Below are 15,125 nucleotides of genomic sequence, written 5' to 3' on the forward strand. Positions count from 1 at the left end.
ATCTTTAAATTAAGGCTTTTGCTTATTGTTGAAGACTTCAGGTGACCTGTACTTGTTTACATCAGTGCCATATTATAATGGGCTAGTAGTTGTCTCAATTGCAATCATTCCATGTATCCTTGCTTTTGTATCATTTAAAGACTTCAATTCTTAAATCATTTAAGTTAACACATTTTAATTTCAAAACATTCAACAGATATTTCCAAATAACAAATTTTGTAAACAACAGATATAATTGGTAACTGGTAATTATTTTACAGTCAATATGTTTTTATATTTATCAAGAGGCATCATAATTATGTTCATTAAATTCTTTCCTTGTCAGACTGTTACTGATCTCAAAACCAGTGAAAATTGCAAGTACTGTGGATTCATTTATTTTCGTGGGTACCAATTTTCGTGGTTTGAGGAAAACTTGCATATTCGTGGATATTTAATTTCGTGGTTTTGACAAAGTATGCATATATTCCTTTAGAAAATTTGCAATTCGTTGAATATTTAAATTCGTGGTTTCCCGGTACCCACGAAATCCACGAAAATTGGTATCCAACGAATAATAATGAATCCACAGTAGCTTTTAGTTTCTAGTAGTACTATTTTGATAAGATGTGTAATTTTTCGTCATTTCTTTTGATGTTCTGTTATAATCAGTCAAACTATTTCACCAAGATGTTTTCAAATTCTCCTAGTACTTCAAAGTGCTCTTTTTTCAATAATAATCTGAAATACACAAAATCAACAGGTTAGTAACTTCATAATGTACAAACTTTAACATGTCAGATTAATATGATTGAGAAAATGATGTGCAGCGCAGCCTTGTTATTTGACTGACCAGTTGGTGCATGTTTGGACACAATATTCAAGCTTGATAGACTGTCTGTATTTGGATTTTGATCAAAATTATGAGAAAAAAAATCCCCCCTCCCCCAATTTTTTTCAACCCCCTTTCAGTAATTACCCCAAAACTTAATCCCATCCTTTTCCTTTGTGGTATGGTACTTTGCAGTACAATTTTAAAGAAATCCATACACTTAAACACAAAATATTGTCTGGAAATTAGAAAAATGCTTGTTTTTGACCCCCTATTTCCTGAACGTTTGAGGCAATTACCCCTTTAAACAATTCCAGTCTACCCTTTGTGATATGGAACCTTGAAGAACAATTTCAGAGAGATTAGTACACTGGCACACAAGTTAATGTCTGGAAACTACAAAAATGCTTCTTTTTTGCCCCTAATTTCTAAACTGTTGGTACCATCACCCCAAAAATCAACCCAACCTTCCTTTTTGGTATTAAACCTTGTGTAAAATTTCATGGATATCCGTTCGCTTAAACTATATAATTATCCGGAAACCATATGTGTCGACATACATCGCTAACAACAACATCATACCATAATATGACTCAATTTTATTCTTCGAACTTATAAAGATCAGGACGCTGTTTTTTACTTTTTAATTGTTTAACATTTTACAATGGGGGGCTTTTATTTATAGCTTATTACAATATATATGGTAATTATTTTTGCTAAAGGCTGAAAGCAAACCACTGAACTGTCATTGTTCATAAAGATAGTTTTCATGGGCAATCTTAGCACATCTCTTCATTTTTACATGATGATCATTTTGAAAATCAGTCATTGTTATTTGTGGAAACCCCTCTTGGAATTTAGTGAAACTTGAATATATAAGCATTACTATTTTTATGATAAAATAATTCAAAATATTTTCATTTCCTGTATCTACATGATCTAATTAATAAAGGATTTTAGTATTTTTGCAGTTAACATTAATCTGTAGCTTCTTTCTAGGGTTTAATATAAAACAAAGAGTGCACACGCTGAAATGTCTCGCCTTCTTTTGTAGCCCTTAAAATAAAGCTTTATTACAATTGAAACATACCTTAACATTAACCTAAACCAGGTGCTCCGCAGGGCGCAGCTTTATACGACCGCAGAGGTCGAACCCTGAACAGTTGGGGCAAGTATGGACAAAACATTCAAGCGTGATACAGCTCTGAATTTGGATTGTGATCAAATTTTTGACATTACATGGTTTTTTTTTACACAAAACAAATGTCAAGATTTTACAAATCAATTAAAGATTTCTTCTTCAAACTTTTTAAATCTAAAATTAAATAGTTGATCATGACACAGCATAGGTTTCTGACACAGAACGAATGTGGTCTAATGAACTTAAAAGTTTTTTTTTGCCTTTGAGCAATTCACTATGCTGTTGAATATTAATCCTCTCAAAAAAATGTTTGAAGAAATTTTCTTTTTATTTATGAAATCTGAAATGAGAAAAATTTAACCCCCCCCCCTTTTTTTTTCACATCCCCGTTTCCAAAACTGATATCAATTCAAATTTCTAATGGAGTTTGCAACAATAACTACTCTTTTAAATACATCATAAAATATTAAAATGTAAAATAAAGTGCTTGTTATCACTGAATGGTAAAGATTGGTTGGTAGTAAAAGTTAATATACATTGTTTATTGTATAAAACAATAAAAAAAACTTCATCAGCAACATTTTATATTGGCAAATTTCCAATGAAGTTATTTACATAAAGTTATTGGCAAATAAAAATAGAAAATGACATCATAGTCATGTCTGGCAAATGTCCAACATACATTATCTAAAAACATTTTAGATAAGATAAGGAAAAAAAGCTTCATCAGCAACATTTTATATTGGCAAATTTCCAATGAAGTCATTTACATAAAGTTATTGGCAAATAAAAATAGAAAATGACATCATAGTCATGTCTGGCAAATTTCCAACATATATTATCAACTACTATTCTATACAAAGAAAGATAACTCCAATTGAAAATTAATTGCTATTGCACAATATTGTGCAATTAGATATTTCTTGCTATTGTGCAATACTGTGCAATTGAAAATTTCTTGCTATTGCACAATATTTCATATGGAATCCTGATTTGGACCAACTTGAAAACTGGGCCCATAATCAATCAAAGCGCTGTAAGCGCTGAAGGCAGTTAACCAAAAACCAGGCAAACGTAATTATGTGCAGTGGCGGATCCAGAAATTTTCATAAGTGGGGACCCACTGCCTGCCTAACAGGGGACCTGCTCCAGTCATGCTTCAGTGATTCCCTATATAATCAACCAAATTTTTTCTCAAAAATGGAAAGGGGGGGCACTGAAAAAACCCTCTAAATCTGCCTCTGATGTGGCATTAAACATTCATATATTGTACATTTATGTTTATCTAATGAATTAATTATTATTAAGGCAAATATATAATTTATATGTTATCAAGGTTTCAATAGCAATGAATATATAAATGTATATTTTTTATGGTGAGTCTGCAGTGGTACAAGTTCGTAATGATTGTAGTTGTTCTAGTTGGTAGTTAACGTTGGTTTTAGTTGACTGTTAGTAGTACGTGTTGACTTAGTACGAACATGTAATAGTATGAATAGACTGGTTTCCCTGTAAAGAAAACTGAGTATGTGTTCTATAGTACAATAGTTATGCAACACAAATCAGACAAATGTTCACTACTACAAGGATCAAAGGTGAGGTCTGACTGACCTGCCCATAGTAAATGTAAATGATTTGTTATATTGTTCCATACATGAATATATATGGTTTAGGGGTGGGGATCTCGGGGGTTTTCAAGTTCTCAAACAGGAAGGGATAGGATGACCCCAGGGACTTCCCCTATATTTCATTTGATTTGTTATATTGTCCCATACATGAATATATATGGTTTAGGGGTGGGGATCTCATCGGTTTCCAAGTTCTCAAACAGGAGGGGGTAGGGGGACTCCCTCTATATTTCATTTAATTAGTTATATTGACCCATACATGAATATATATTGTTTAGGGGTGGGGATCTCGACCGTTTCGTAAGTTCCCAAACAGGAGGGGGTGGGTCACCCCATGGACTCCCCTTATATTTCATTTGATTAGTTATATATATAGTCCCATACATGAATGTATATGGTTGAGAGGTCATCCGTTTCAAAGTTATCAAACAGGAGGACGCCACCTTAAATCATATGATTTGCCTACATTCAGGTAGTTATTTGTGAAAATAAAGTAAGAATCTTCCAGCTACTTTAACTGATCCTTCAAAATTGAGAGAAAAAAAAATACCCCTTCAAAATTGCAGTAATATGTTTACACTTTAAAAGCATCTTACATGCATTATCAACATTTATCACTGATAAAGAAAATTTAAACTGTGACCAGGAACATATATATTGTTAGATATACTGTTCCCAGCTGTCACATTGTATTGGATTTTGACATTAAAATTTGTCAAAAGTAATTTTGAGTTTCTGTTTAAAATATTTTCTGCTTTTTCTGTCTTTTACATATATCTTTTGTTTTTAATTCTAGTGTTTATATTCATTTACCATGCATAGATGTATTTTGTCACCTGCCTGGATTCGCTAAAAACCCGGAATTACCCTTATCCGCTTCCGGAATCGGATCCGAAATTGTAATATTGTCTTTTCACGGCAGCCATTGTCATTGTGTTCCAATGTTGTATTTGTCAGTCAAATACGATTTTACTCGTATTAACACATTTTTTGTCAGCGATTTTCTGTATATAGCTAGCGATTGAACAAGATTGACATCGCTGTCATGAATGATAATGATTAAAATACGTTTTGAGATCGTTGATTTGGAGACTTTGGCGAAAAGGTTTGCATGGCTATTATTTTCTTTCAAGTGAAACTGAGACTACTATAACTGTGATATAGTTGTCTCAGAGTGGAAGGCCCGTCGGGCGTGGCTAGTAACCAATTCGAAAGTGGAAGGTCGCGGACCTCGGACCACCGCTAATTTGAAACCCCTGCCTCCAAATTGAAAAGATGCGAATTTCGTCTTCTAATTTGAAATTGCCGCCAACAGCATGAACAGTTGAACTTATTATATAATAGACTACTGACGTAGTTGTACTACGTATTGGCGACAAACAATATTCCTACGACTTTTGCCATTTGGGAAATCTTAACTACTTGTCTTAAAAGATTTTCGGCGATTAAATATTTCGTACAATTGTTTTTTGACATCTTAGCCAAAAGCACAGGCGATAATAAACTACATAAGAATTCCTAATGAGCACTACTTCCTATGTGCAACTTCAAAACTTTTGGGAAAATCGACGACCATTTAACGTTTTTATGGTAATATTTTTTATATTCTAGAATAAAAAGTATTAAAAAAGTGTTCAATTAGTTATATATAACATAGTAGCCAGCTAGATAATAACAATGGCAAGTATTTCAGCATTTTTTGGGTAGACCACAAATCTAGGGTGCTCGCATAATGCAGATTAACTGCATAAAAATCAAAGTACATATTTAGATAAAGCATATCAAATAAGCCCAAGAATTTAATTTTTGTTAAAATCAAACTTAGTTTAATTTTGGACCCTTTGGACCTTAATGTAGACCAATTTGAAAACTGGACCAAAAATTAAGAATCTACATACACAGTTAGATTTTGCATATCAAAGAACCCATTTATTCAATTTTTGATGAAATCAAACAAAGTTTAATTTTAGACCCCCATTTGGACCAACTTGAAAACTAGGCCAATAATTAAAAATCTAAGTACATTTTTAAATTCAGCATATCAAAGAACCCCAAGGATTCAATTTTTGTTAAAATCAAACTAAGTTTAATTTTGGACCCTTTGGACCTTAATGTAGACCAATTTGAAAACGGGACCAAAAGTTAAGAATCTACATACATAGTTAGATTCGGCATATCAAAGAACCCCAATTATTCAATTTTTGATGAAATCACACAAAGTTCAATTTTGGACCCTTTGGGCCCCTTATTCCTAAACTGTTAGGACCAAAACTCCCAAAATCAATACCAACCTTCCTTTTGTGGTCATTAACATTGTGTTTAAATTTCATTGATTTCTATTTACTTAAACTAAAGTTATTGTGCGAAAACCTAGAATAATGCTTATTTGGGCCCTTTTTTGGCCCCTAATTCCTAAACTGTTGGAACCAAAACTCCCAAAATCAATCCCAATCTTTCTTTTGTGGTCATAAACCTTGTGTCAAAATTTCATAGATTTCTATTAACTTAAACTAAAGTTATAGTGCGAAAACCAAGAAAATGCTTATTTGGGCCCTTTTTGGCCCCTAATTCCTAAAATGTTGGGACCAAAACTCCCAAAATCAATACCAACCTTCCTTTTGTGGTCATAAACCTTGTGTTAAAATTTCATAGATTTCCATTCACTTTTACTAAAGTTAGAGTGCGAAAACTAAAAGTATTCGAACGCCAGACGACGACGACGACGACGCCAACGTGATAGCAATATACGACGAAAATTTTTTCAAATTTTGCGGTCGTATAAAAACTAAAAATTGACCACTAAACCATGAAAATGAGGCCAAGGACAGGCAAGGTGAGATGAACCATACAAGGCACACATCTATACAGCTAATAATTCTTCCATACAACTAATATATTTCCATACACCTAATATAGTTATTATAGCAGTAGACTTATTGCATATATTATTAAATAAAAAGACAAAAACTCAAAAACTTAACTTTGACCACTGACCATGAAAATGAGGTCAAGGGCAGATGACACATACCAGCTAGAAATGTACACCTAACAATCATTCTGTTATTATTTCCATACACCAAATATATTAGACCTATTGCAAATAGTATATGAAAAACAGAAAAAAAACCACAAAAACTCAACTATAATCACTGAACCATGGAAATGAGGTCAAGGTCAGATGACACCTGCCAGTTGGACATGTACACCTTATAGTCCTCCATACACCAAATATACTAGACATATTGCTTTTAGTATCTGAGATATGGACTTGACGGTCACCAAAACTTAACATGTTCACTGATCCATGAAAGGAGGTCGAGGTCAAGTGAAAACTGTATGACAGCCATGAGGACCTTGCAAGGTACTCACATACCAAATATAGTTATCCTATTACTTATAATAAGAGAGAATTTCACTTTACAAACCAGATGCTCCGCAGGGCACAGCTTTATAGGACCACAGAGGTCGAACCCTGAACAGTTGGGGCAAGTATGGACACAACATTTAAGCTTGATACAGCTCTGAATTTGGATTGTGATTAAATAGTTGACACAAGATAGGTTTCTGACACAGAATGAATGTGGTCTAAGAACTTACACTTAATAAACTGTTATCACAGAGATATGTATCCCCTTTTTGTAATTTTGATTATGCAATGTTGAAATTAAATAGCAATATTTTAACATGTAAGTTATGCAAATATTCATGTAATTTTGATAATGCAATGTTGAAATTAAATAGCAATATTTTAACATGTAAGTTATGCAAATATTCAAAGTCTATGAACAATGACTGAAGGTACATGGCTAAACAATCTCCATGGAATGAGATGTGCCAATGATAAATATAATACAACTGCATACCAATTACCATTGACTCATAATAAGTAGTTCCCTTTAAACGAACCTAAACACAAACATTAACTTTTAAACTATGTAAAAGTTTCAAAGTCAATGAACCATGATCAGGGGTGGGGCTATATAATCTCCATGAAAACAACACTTTCAAATGACAATAAATTTGCATACCAAATATCATTGACTTAACATTAGCAGTTCATCTTAAACTGATATTATCACAAACTAATACATGTAAACTAAGCAAAAGTTTCAAAGTCAATAGACCATGACTGAGGGGGCAGGGCCAAATATTCTCCATGGAAATGAGATGTGCTAATGTTTATAAAACTGAACACCAATTAACATTGGCCTACCACTAATGGTTCCCCTTGAACTGACCTTATCACAAACTAATACATATTAACTTAGCAAAATTATCAAAGTCTATAGACCATGACTAAGGAGGCGGAGTCAAAAAATCTCCATGAAAATGAGATATGCCAATGCTTATACAACTGCATACCAAATATCATTGACCTACCACTAGTGGTTCACCATAAATTGACCTAATCACAAACTAATACATTGTTGATGCTGCCGCCGCGGGGAACACCATACCTATGTCTCATTTTTTTACTCCGTCAAGGCGAGAAAAAAACTTATAAATTTTAAATTGGACATTTACCTATTATGGTCAAATATCCAAAATATAAATACATGGTTAGATTCAGCATATCATCATGATCATAGAACCCCAAGAATTCAATTTTTGATGAAATCAAATAATGTGCAATTTTAGTCCCTTTAGACCTCAAGCATGTCAATGTGGATCAATTTGATAACCAGGCCCAAATATTAAAATTCTAAATACACGGTTAGATTCAGCATATTAAAGAACCCCATTTTTGTTGAAATCAAACAAAGTTTAATTTGAACCCCGATTTGGACCAAGTCCATAATCAAAAATCTAAGTACATGTTTAGATTCAGCATCAAAGAAGTCCAAGAATTCAACTTTTGTTAAAATCAAACAAAGTTTAATTTTGGACCCTTTGTACCTTAATGTAGACCAATTTGAAAACAGGACCAAAAATTTAAAATCTAAGGGTGCTATAAACAGTTTCGTATAAAAAACTAGGGGTAATTCCCCCGACTAAAAATAGACTTGGAGGGAAGTCCCTTTTTATCAACATAATTGGTAAAAAAGTATCATGTTTTTTTATATTTAATTGTAAAATTAAGTTAATTAGCTTCAATTAAAACAGGTTGAATGATTAAAATAATTTTTAAAAATTAGATTAAATACACATGTTTTAAGGGGAAACAAACTGTAAACATCCTGTTTTTTTGGCAGTGAAAAGTGCAAAACTTATTTGCACCCACTGTATCTCTTTTCGAAGCAGGCGAACGTAGCCTGAAGCATAAATTTTTAGAAAGACCAGGTAAAAACCTATGAAATTCATACTGTTTTGAATATGAAAAATGTGCATGTATCATGTCTGCATGGGTGTGCACATGGCCTGATTTCATGTTTTTTATGCATAGATTAGGCAATGTTTTCCCATTGTCTCTGGATAAAACTTTTTGGTACTATTAAAAGTACAATTTATTTTTATTTCATTATAAACTAGAGAAAATTCTGATTCTAATGATATAGTTTTATACAAGTATCTTCACTAACATTAACACCACTAAGGGTCAATTATAGATGGTCCCTCAAAATATGACGTCATAGAAAAAAACTGTTGATTGCACCCTAAATACATGGTTAGATTTGACATATATACAAGAACCCAAATAATTCATTTTTTGATGAAATCAAACAAAGTTTAATTTTGGACCCTTTGGACCCTCATTCCTTAACTGTTTGGGACCAAAACTCCCAAAATTAATAACAACCTTCCTTTTGTGGTCATAAACTTTGTGTTAAAATTTCATAGATTTCTATTCACTTATACTATTAAAGTTATTGTGCAAAAACCAAGAAAAATGCTTATTTGGGCCCTTTTTGGCCCCTAACTCCTAATCTGTTGGGACCAAAACTCCCAAAATCAATTTGAAACTTCCTTTTCTAGTCTTTAACCTTGTGTTTAAATTTAATAGGTTTCTATTTACTTATACTAGTTATAGTGTGAAAACCAAATGTCTTCGGATGACAACGACTACGCCAACCTCATACCAATATACGACCAAAATTTTGAATTTTTGCAGTCGTATAAAAATCTTAACTTGTTTTTCAAGTAGACACTCAACCATGAAAATTAGGTCAAGGACATTAGACATGTGACTGAGAGAAACTTGGTAACCTGAGGCATTTTGGTATATATTCAAAGTATGAAGCATCCAGGTCTTCATCCTTCTAAAATATAAAGCTTTTAAGAATTCAGCTAACTCCGCTGCTGGCCCCCAGAACATTATATATATGTCGAGCTTTCTGCAACAAAAGTTGCAGACTCGACAATAAGATGATGTGGTATAATAGTCTATTTTCACATTATCAACTTTTGACTCAGATTCTATGTTTTTTCAACAGGTTTTAATACCTTCTCTGTGGTAAGATATCTTGGTACTCTGTCACTACAAACACCCGAAAGAAGTAAATTCAAAAATATAAATGGTGCAATTTTGGGGGAAGGTTTACTGTTTTCTGATGATTTAGTCATGTATAGAAAACATAATGGCATATGCATTAAACAGTTAACTTCCCTCAAATTTGTTCCGATTAAAGTGGGTACATGTAAATAGGAAATTTGTCTATTGCCAATGACACAATATCCACCTTGAATGACATGGACATCAAATAACTGATACCATGGATACTGTGTCATACTTTCACAGATTTCTATTAAACTTTGCAGATGCTTTTATGATTGCATTTTTAGTTGTGCTAATGTTGATGGTATGTTTTAATATACATGTACTGCCCACTTTAAACAAATTTTATTGTTTCACATACAGTTATTACCATCTTACCCAATACATTTGATGCATACTTCGAGGTACATGTATTAATACAAATATAAACATTACTTTAAATTTATGTTTACCTTCATTTAATATCCTTAATCTTCAGTCAAACTTTCCGACTCCTCAACCAATTTTTTGTCAACAGAGGAAATTTACCTCCTTTATCTACAATAAAATTCTAATTAAAACTAGACCTTACAAAAAACTCTGTGGCTAATTTATTAAATAATTAGGAGTTGACTGACAATTTCAACCATTCATGATACTTATTTGATGATCTTTTCTTGTTGATCATTTTTGCGACTTAAACTAAAATTTCTCTCCATCTATATGTTATTTGTTTAGATGACATCAAGTGATGGCTATAATCATTCATTTATAGGTCTAGGTTAGCTTTTAAGGGCATACGATACAGTTACAGAGGAGGTAATGACGTTGCTAATGCAAAATGTTATTTTCGCGACATCAAACTTTAACATACCAGAGAAAAATGCATTTTTCGACTGATTTTTATCATTCAAACTGAATTTATTTGAAAATGAGTTCATGGAACCCCATTTTTCAAAACAGCAATTTGTTTGACTTTCAATTTGCAGGGAGATTATGTGACCCAAATTTGATAAAACTTTTAATAAAGGATTTTTTTTTACTAAACATTCTTGCTGCTTACAATTATCTGTATCTGTAATGAACTACGTCCAGTTAGTTTCAGTGGAAAATTATAGTGAAAATTTACAAATTTTAAGAAAAATGGTTACAAATTGACTATAAAGGGCAATAACTCCTTAGGAGGTCAATTGACCATTTTGGTCATATTGACTTAATTGTAAATCTTACTCAGCTGAACAATATTGCTGTTTACAGTTTATCTCTATAATAATATTCAAGATAATAACCAAAAACAGCAAAATTTCCTTAAAATTACCAATTCAAGGGCAGCAACCTAACAACTGGTTGTCCGATTCATCTTAAAAAATTCTGGGCAGATAGATCTTGACCTGAATAATAATTAAACCCCATGTCAGATTTGCTCTAAATGCTTTGGTTTTTGAGTTATAAGCCAAAAACTGCATTTTACCCCTTTGTTCTATTTTTTGCCGTAGCAGCCATCTTAATTGGTTTGCCTGGTCACAAAACACAATTTTTAAACTAGATAGCCTAATAATGATTCTGGCTGTGTTTGGTAAAATTTGGCCTAGTAGTTTCAGAGGAGAAGATTTTTGTAAAAGTTAACTAACTAAGATTTACGAAAAATGGTTAAAAATTGACTATAAAGGGCAAAACTCCTAAAGGGGTCAACTGACCATTTTGGTCCTGTTGACTTATTTGTAAATCTTATTTTGCTGAACATTTTTGATGTTTACAGTTTATCTCTATCCATAATAATATTCAAGATAATATCCAAAAACAGCAAAATTTCCTTAAAATTACCAATTCAGGAGCAGTAACCCAACAACAGGTTGTCCCATTCATCTTTAAATTTCAGGGCAGATAGATCTTGACCTGATTTACAATTTTACCTCTGTCAGATTTGCTCTAAATGCTTTGGTTTTTGAGTTATAAGCCAAAAACTGCATTTTACCCCTATGTTCTATTTTTAGCCATGGAGGCCATCTTGGTTGGTTGGCCGGGTAAAAAAACACAAATTTTAAACTAGTTACATCAATGATGATTGTGGCCAAGTTTGGTTTAATTTGGCCCAGTAGTTTCAGAGGAGAAGATTTTTGTAAAAGTTAACGACGACGGACGCCAAGTGATGAGAAAAGCTCACTTGGCCTTTTAGGGCAGGTGAGCTAAAAACAATTTGTGTTTATCTTTTATAACAAAAAAATTATGTCTTTTCTTCGAAAAAAGAAAATACGGCCACATATCTGAATTTTGAGCAAATATACAAAATTTCGACCTCATTTTTCTCAAAAAGTAGCACATGAAGGTATATTTTTTATTACATATTTGATTTAATCAGGTAAAAAATAGCCTATGCAAATTTTCACGAACTTGTAAATACAGGATCAAAACTGTACGGTATGCCCTTAAGAGAAATTCAGCCCATTGTGTAAGGACAAGGATAAAATATTGATTATTAGAACATGCTTTCAGTAACTGCTATAAATCTCAGATTTGTATTTCATGTGTTTTTGTTTTAGGATTTTTTATTGTGCTTTGACTTTGTATTGATCTTAGAATTAAGCCCTTTTCAAATGGTTTATATAGTTTGCTGGTTGGAATGTTGCACCACTGTCATAGGTTAGAAGGAGGGTTTCGTGCCAGCAACCATTTTTAATGTTTTACAAACTCCATGTGTCTGTCTCAATTCAGGAGCTTGTAATTCAGTAGTTTGTTGCTGTATATCATAACAGTTTATCGTTCAATGTTTTGTTAATAAATCAGGCCCTAAGTTGTTCATTGGTAATTTCAAGTCCTTGATGTTGTATAGCTCATTGTTGAAGGATGTACAGTTACCTATGGTTGTTAATTTTTGTCTCACTGGTCTCTCATGGAGAGTTGTTTCATTTACAATCATACCACATCTTCTTATTTTTACAAAACATTTAAATAAGTATACTTCACCTTAGAAGCTGCAAACAAACTGGTACAGTCCAAGTTCCTTTTCTCTTTGTTTCTTCAACATCATTTGTATGAATGTATCTGCAACATCTACAAGGAAAAATTGTTTCTGTAAAAATGATAAACGTACTTCAATCTTATACTTAATAAAAAAAAATGGGGTCACCGTTCACAACCTGCCTTCGAAAGAAGCATACATTTTTGTAAAGGTACCTTTTTTCTGTTGAACTAATAGCAGAAATAGAGGTACATGTAGTACCGAAATAAGAGAACTTAATTACAGAAATCGCTCAAATTTTACAATAGTTTAGTTTAAGAACAGCTTAATTGAAAATAATGATAAAAAAAAAGGTCACGGATGAGTTCCAAAAATGGCATTTTTATACCAAAGGGAGATAATTTTGAGCAATTTTAATGATATCTACATTTTACAATTCATCTGAGGCCATCAAAAATTGATTTTTTAAAATTATTTTTGTACCATATGATAAAGTAACAACTCTTGCACGTTAAAGACACCCTTGTAGATTTCGAAAAAGAGTAGGCTAATGCCGCTTCAAGGCAGCACTCGCACCCGCAAAGTGGAAAGGGATTGATATAAGTTGTAAAACTTGTTTCCCAATCCACTATAAATAAATATGTTTAAACTAAAGTAACAACTACTTAAGGTAACAAATAAAAGAAGTAGGTAAGGTTCCGATTTTGGCCTCAAATTTCAAATTCATCTAACGAAAGATTTTGGACACTTTTTAAACTCTTAACTGTCTATTTCAATTGATTCAATTAGTTAATGTGAAAGATTTTGACTGACTTAGTCATTAAAAACGCTCAGATTCAAGCTTTCGTATGAAAAATCTATTGAATTTGCCAAAAAATGTCACTTTTCTGATGGTTTTTGTCAATAAATGAAAGTGGCCGCATCTGTGTTCATCAACCTTTACATGTATATATATATTATGTATTATCATTAAATACAATTAAAGAACCTTAGTAAGCACACTTACATACCCCACGTCCCCACATTGTCATTGGAGAAATTAAATTAGTGTAAGAAAAAAAAATTGTATAAGAAAAATTAATTTCCTGCCAATATGCACATCTAAATAGTATGTCCTTATTATCTACAAAATTTCATGAAATTCTGTTGTGTGGTTTGAGAGGAGTTGAGATGACAAACTGTTGCAGAAGTACATTGAAGCAAATAAGTTCAAAGGGGCGTAACTCCTAGAAAAAAAATTGAATCACAATTTCCCGTCGATATGCAGAACTACATCGTATGTCCTTAATATCTGAAAAGGTTTCGTGAAATTCTGTTGTGTGGTTTGAGAGGAGTTGCCATAACAAACTGTTGCAGTAAAACATTGAAGTAAATAAGTTCAAAGGGGCTTAACTCCTAGGAAAAAAATTGAATCGCAATTTCCCGTTGATATGCACAACTACATAGTATGTCCTTATTTCTGAAAAGGTTTCATGAAATTTTGTTGTGTGGTTTGAGAGTAGATGAGATGACAAACTGTTGCAGTAGTACATTGAAGTAAATAAGTTCAAAGGGGCGTAACTCCTAGAAAATAAATTGAATCGCAATTTCCCGTTGAATATGCACAACTACATAGTATGTCCTTATTATCTGAAAAGGTTTCATGAAATTCTGTTGTGTGGTTTGAGAGGAGTTGTGATGACAAACTGTTGCAGTAGTACATTAAAGTAAATAAGTTCAAAGGGGCGTAACTCCTAGAAAATAAATTGAATCGCAATTTCCCGTCGATATGCACAACTACATAGTATGTCCTTATTATCTGAAAAGGTTTCGTGAAATTCTGTTGTGTGGTTTGAGAGGAGTTGCGATGACAAACTGTTGCAGTAGTACATTAAAGTAAATAAGTTCAAAGGGGCGTAACTCCTAGAAAAAAAATTGAATCGCAATTTCCTGTCAATATGCATAACTACATAGTATGTCCTTATTATCTGAAAAGGTTTCATGAAATTCTGATGCATGGTTTGAAAGGAGTTGTGATGACAAAAAACAGGACTGACGGACAGACGAACAGGTCAAAAACATTATACCCTCCGCAACTCGTTGCATGGGGTATAATTAACATTTCAATATTATAAATGAACACGAATAATTACAATATCATAATGTAAGGGGAAAATTTACACTTTCATTTAACA

The 15,125-nt window shown here is 32.6% G+C and overlaps 1 long non-coding RNA gene across 1 annotated transcript; it reads right to left on the reverse strand.

Annotated features, from left to right (window-relative positions):
• Positions 1-575: 575 nt before the first annotated feature.
• On the reverse strand, positions 576-15,125 carry LOC139519246 (uncharacterized). Its single transcript, XR_011663543.1, has 3 exons — positions 12,957-15,125; positions 10,466-10,550; positions 576-720 (listed from the first exon to the last, which is right to left on the reverse strand). It is a non-coding gene; the product is annotated as an uncharacterized lncRNA (long non-coding RNA).

Source organism: Mytilus edulis, chromosome 4, assembly GCF_963676685.1.
Source record: "Mytilus edulis chromosome 4, xbMytEdul2.2, whole genome shotgun sequence".
Taxonomy (NCBI): Eukaryota; Metazoa; Mollusca; class Bivalvia; order Mytilida; family Mytilidae; genus Mytilus; species Mytilus edulis.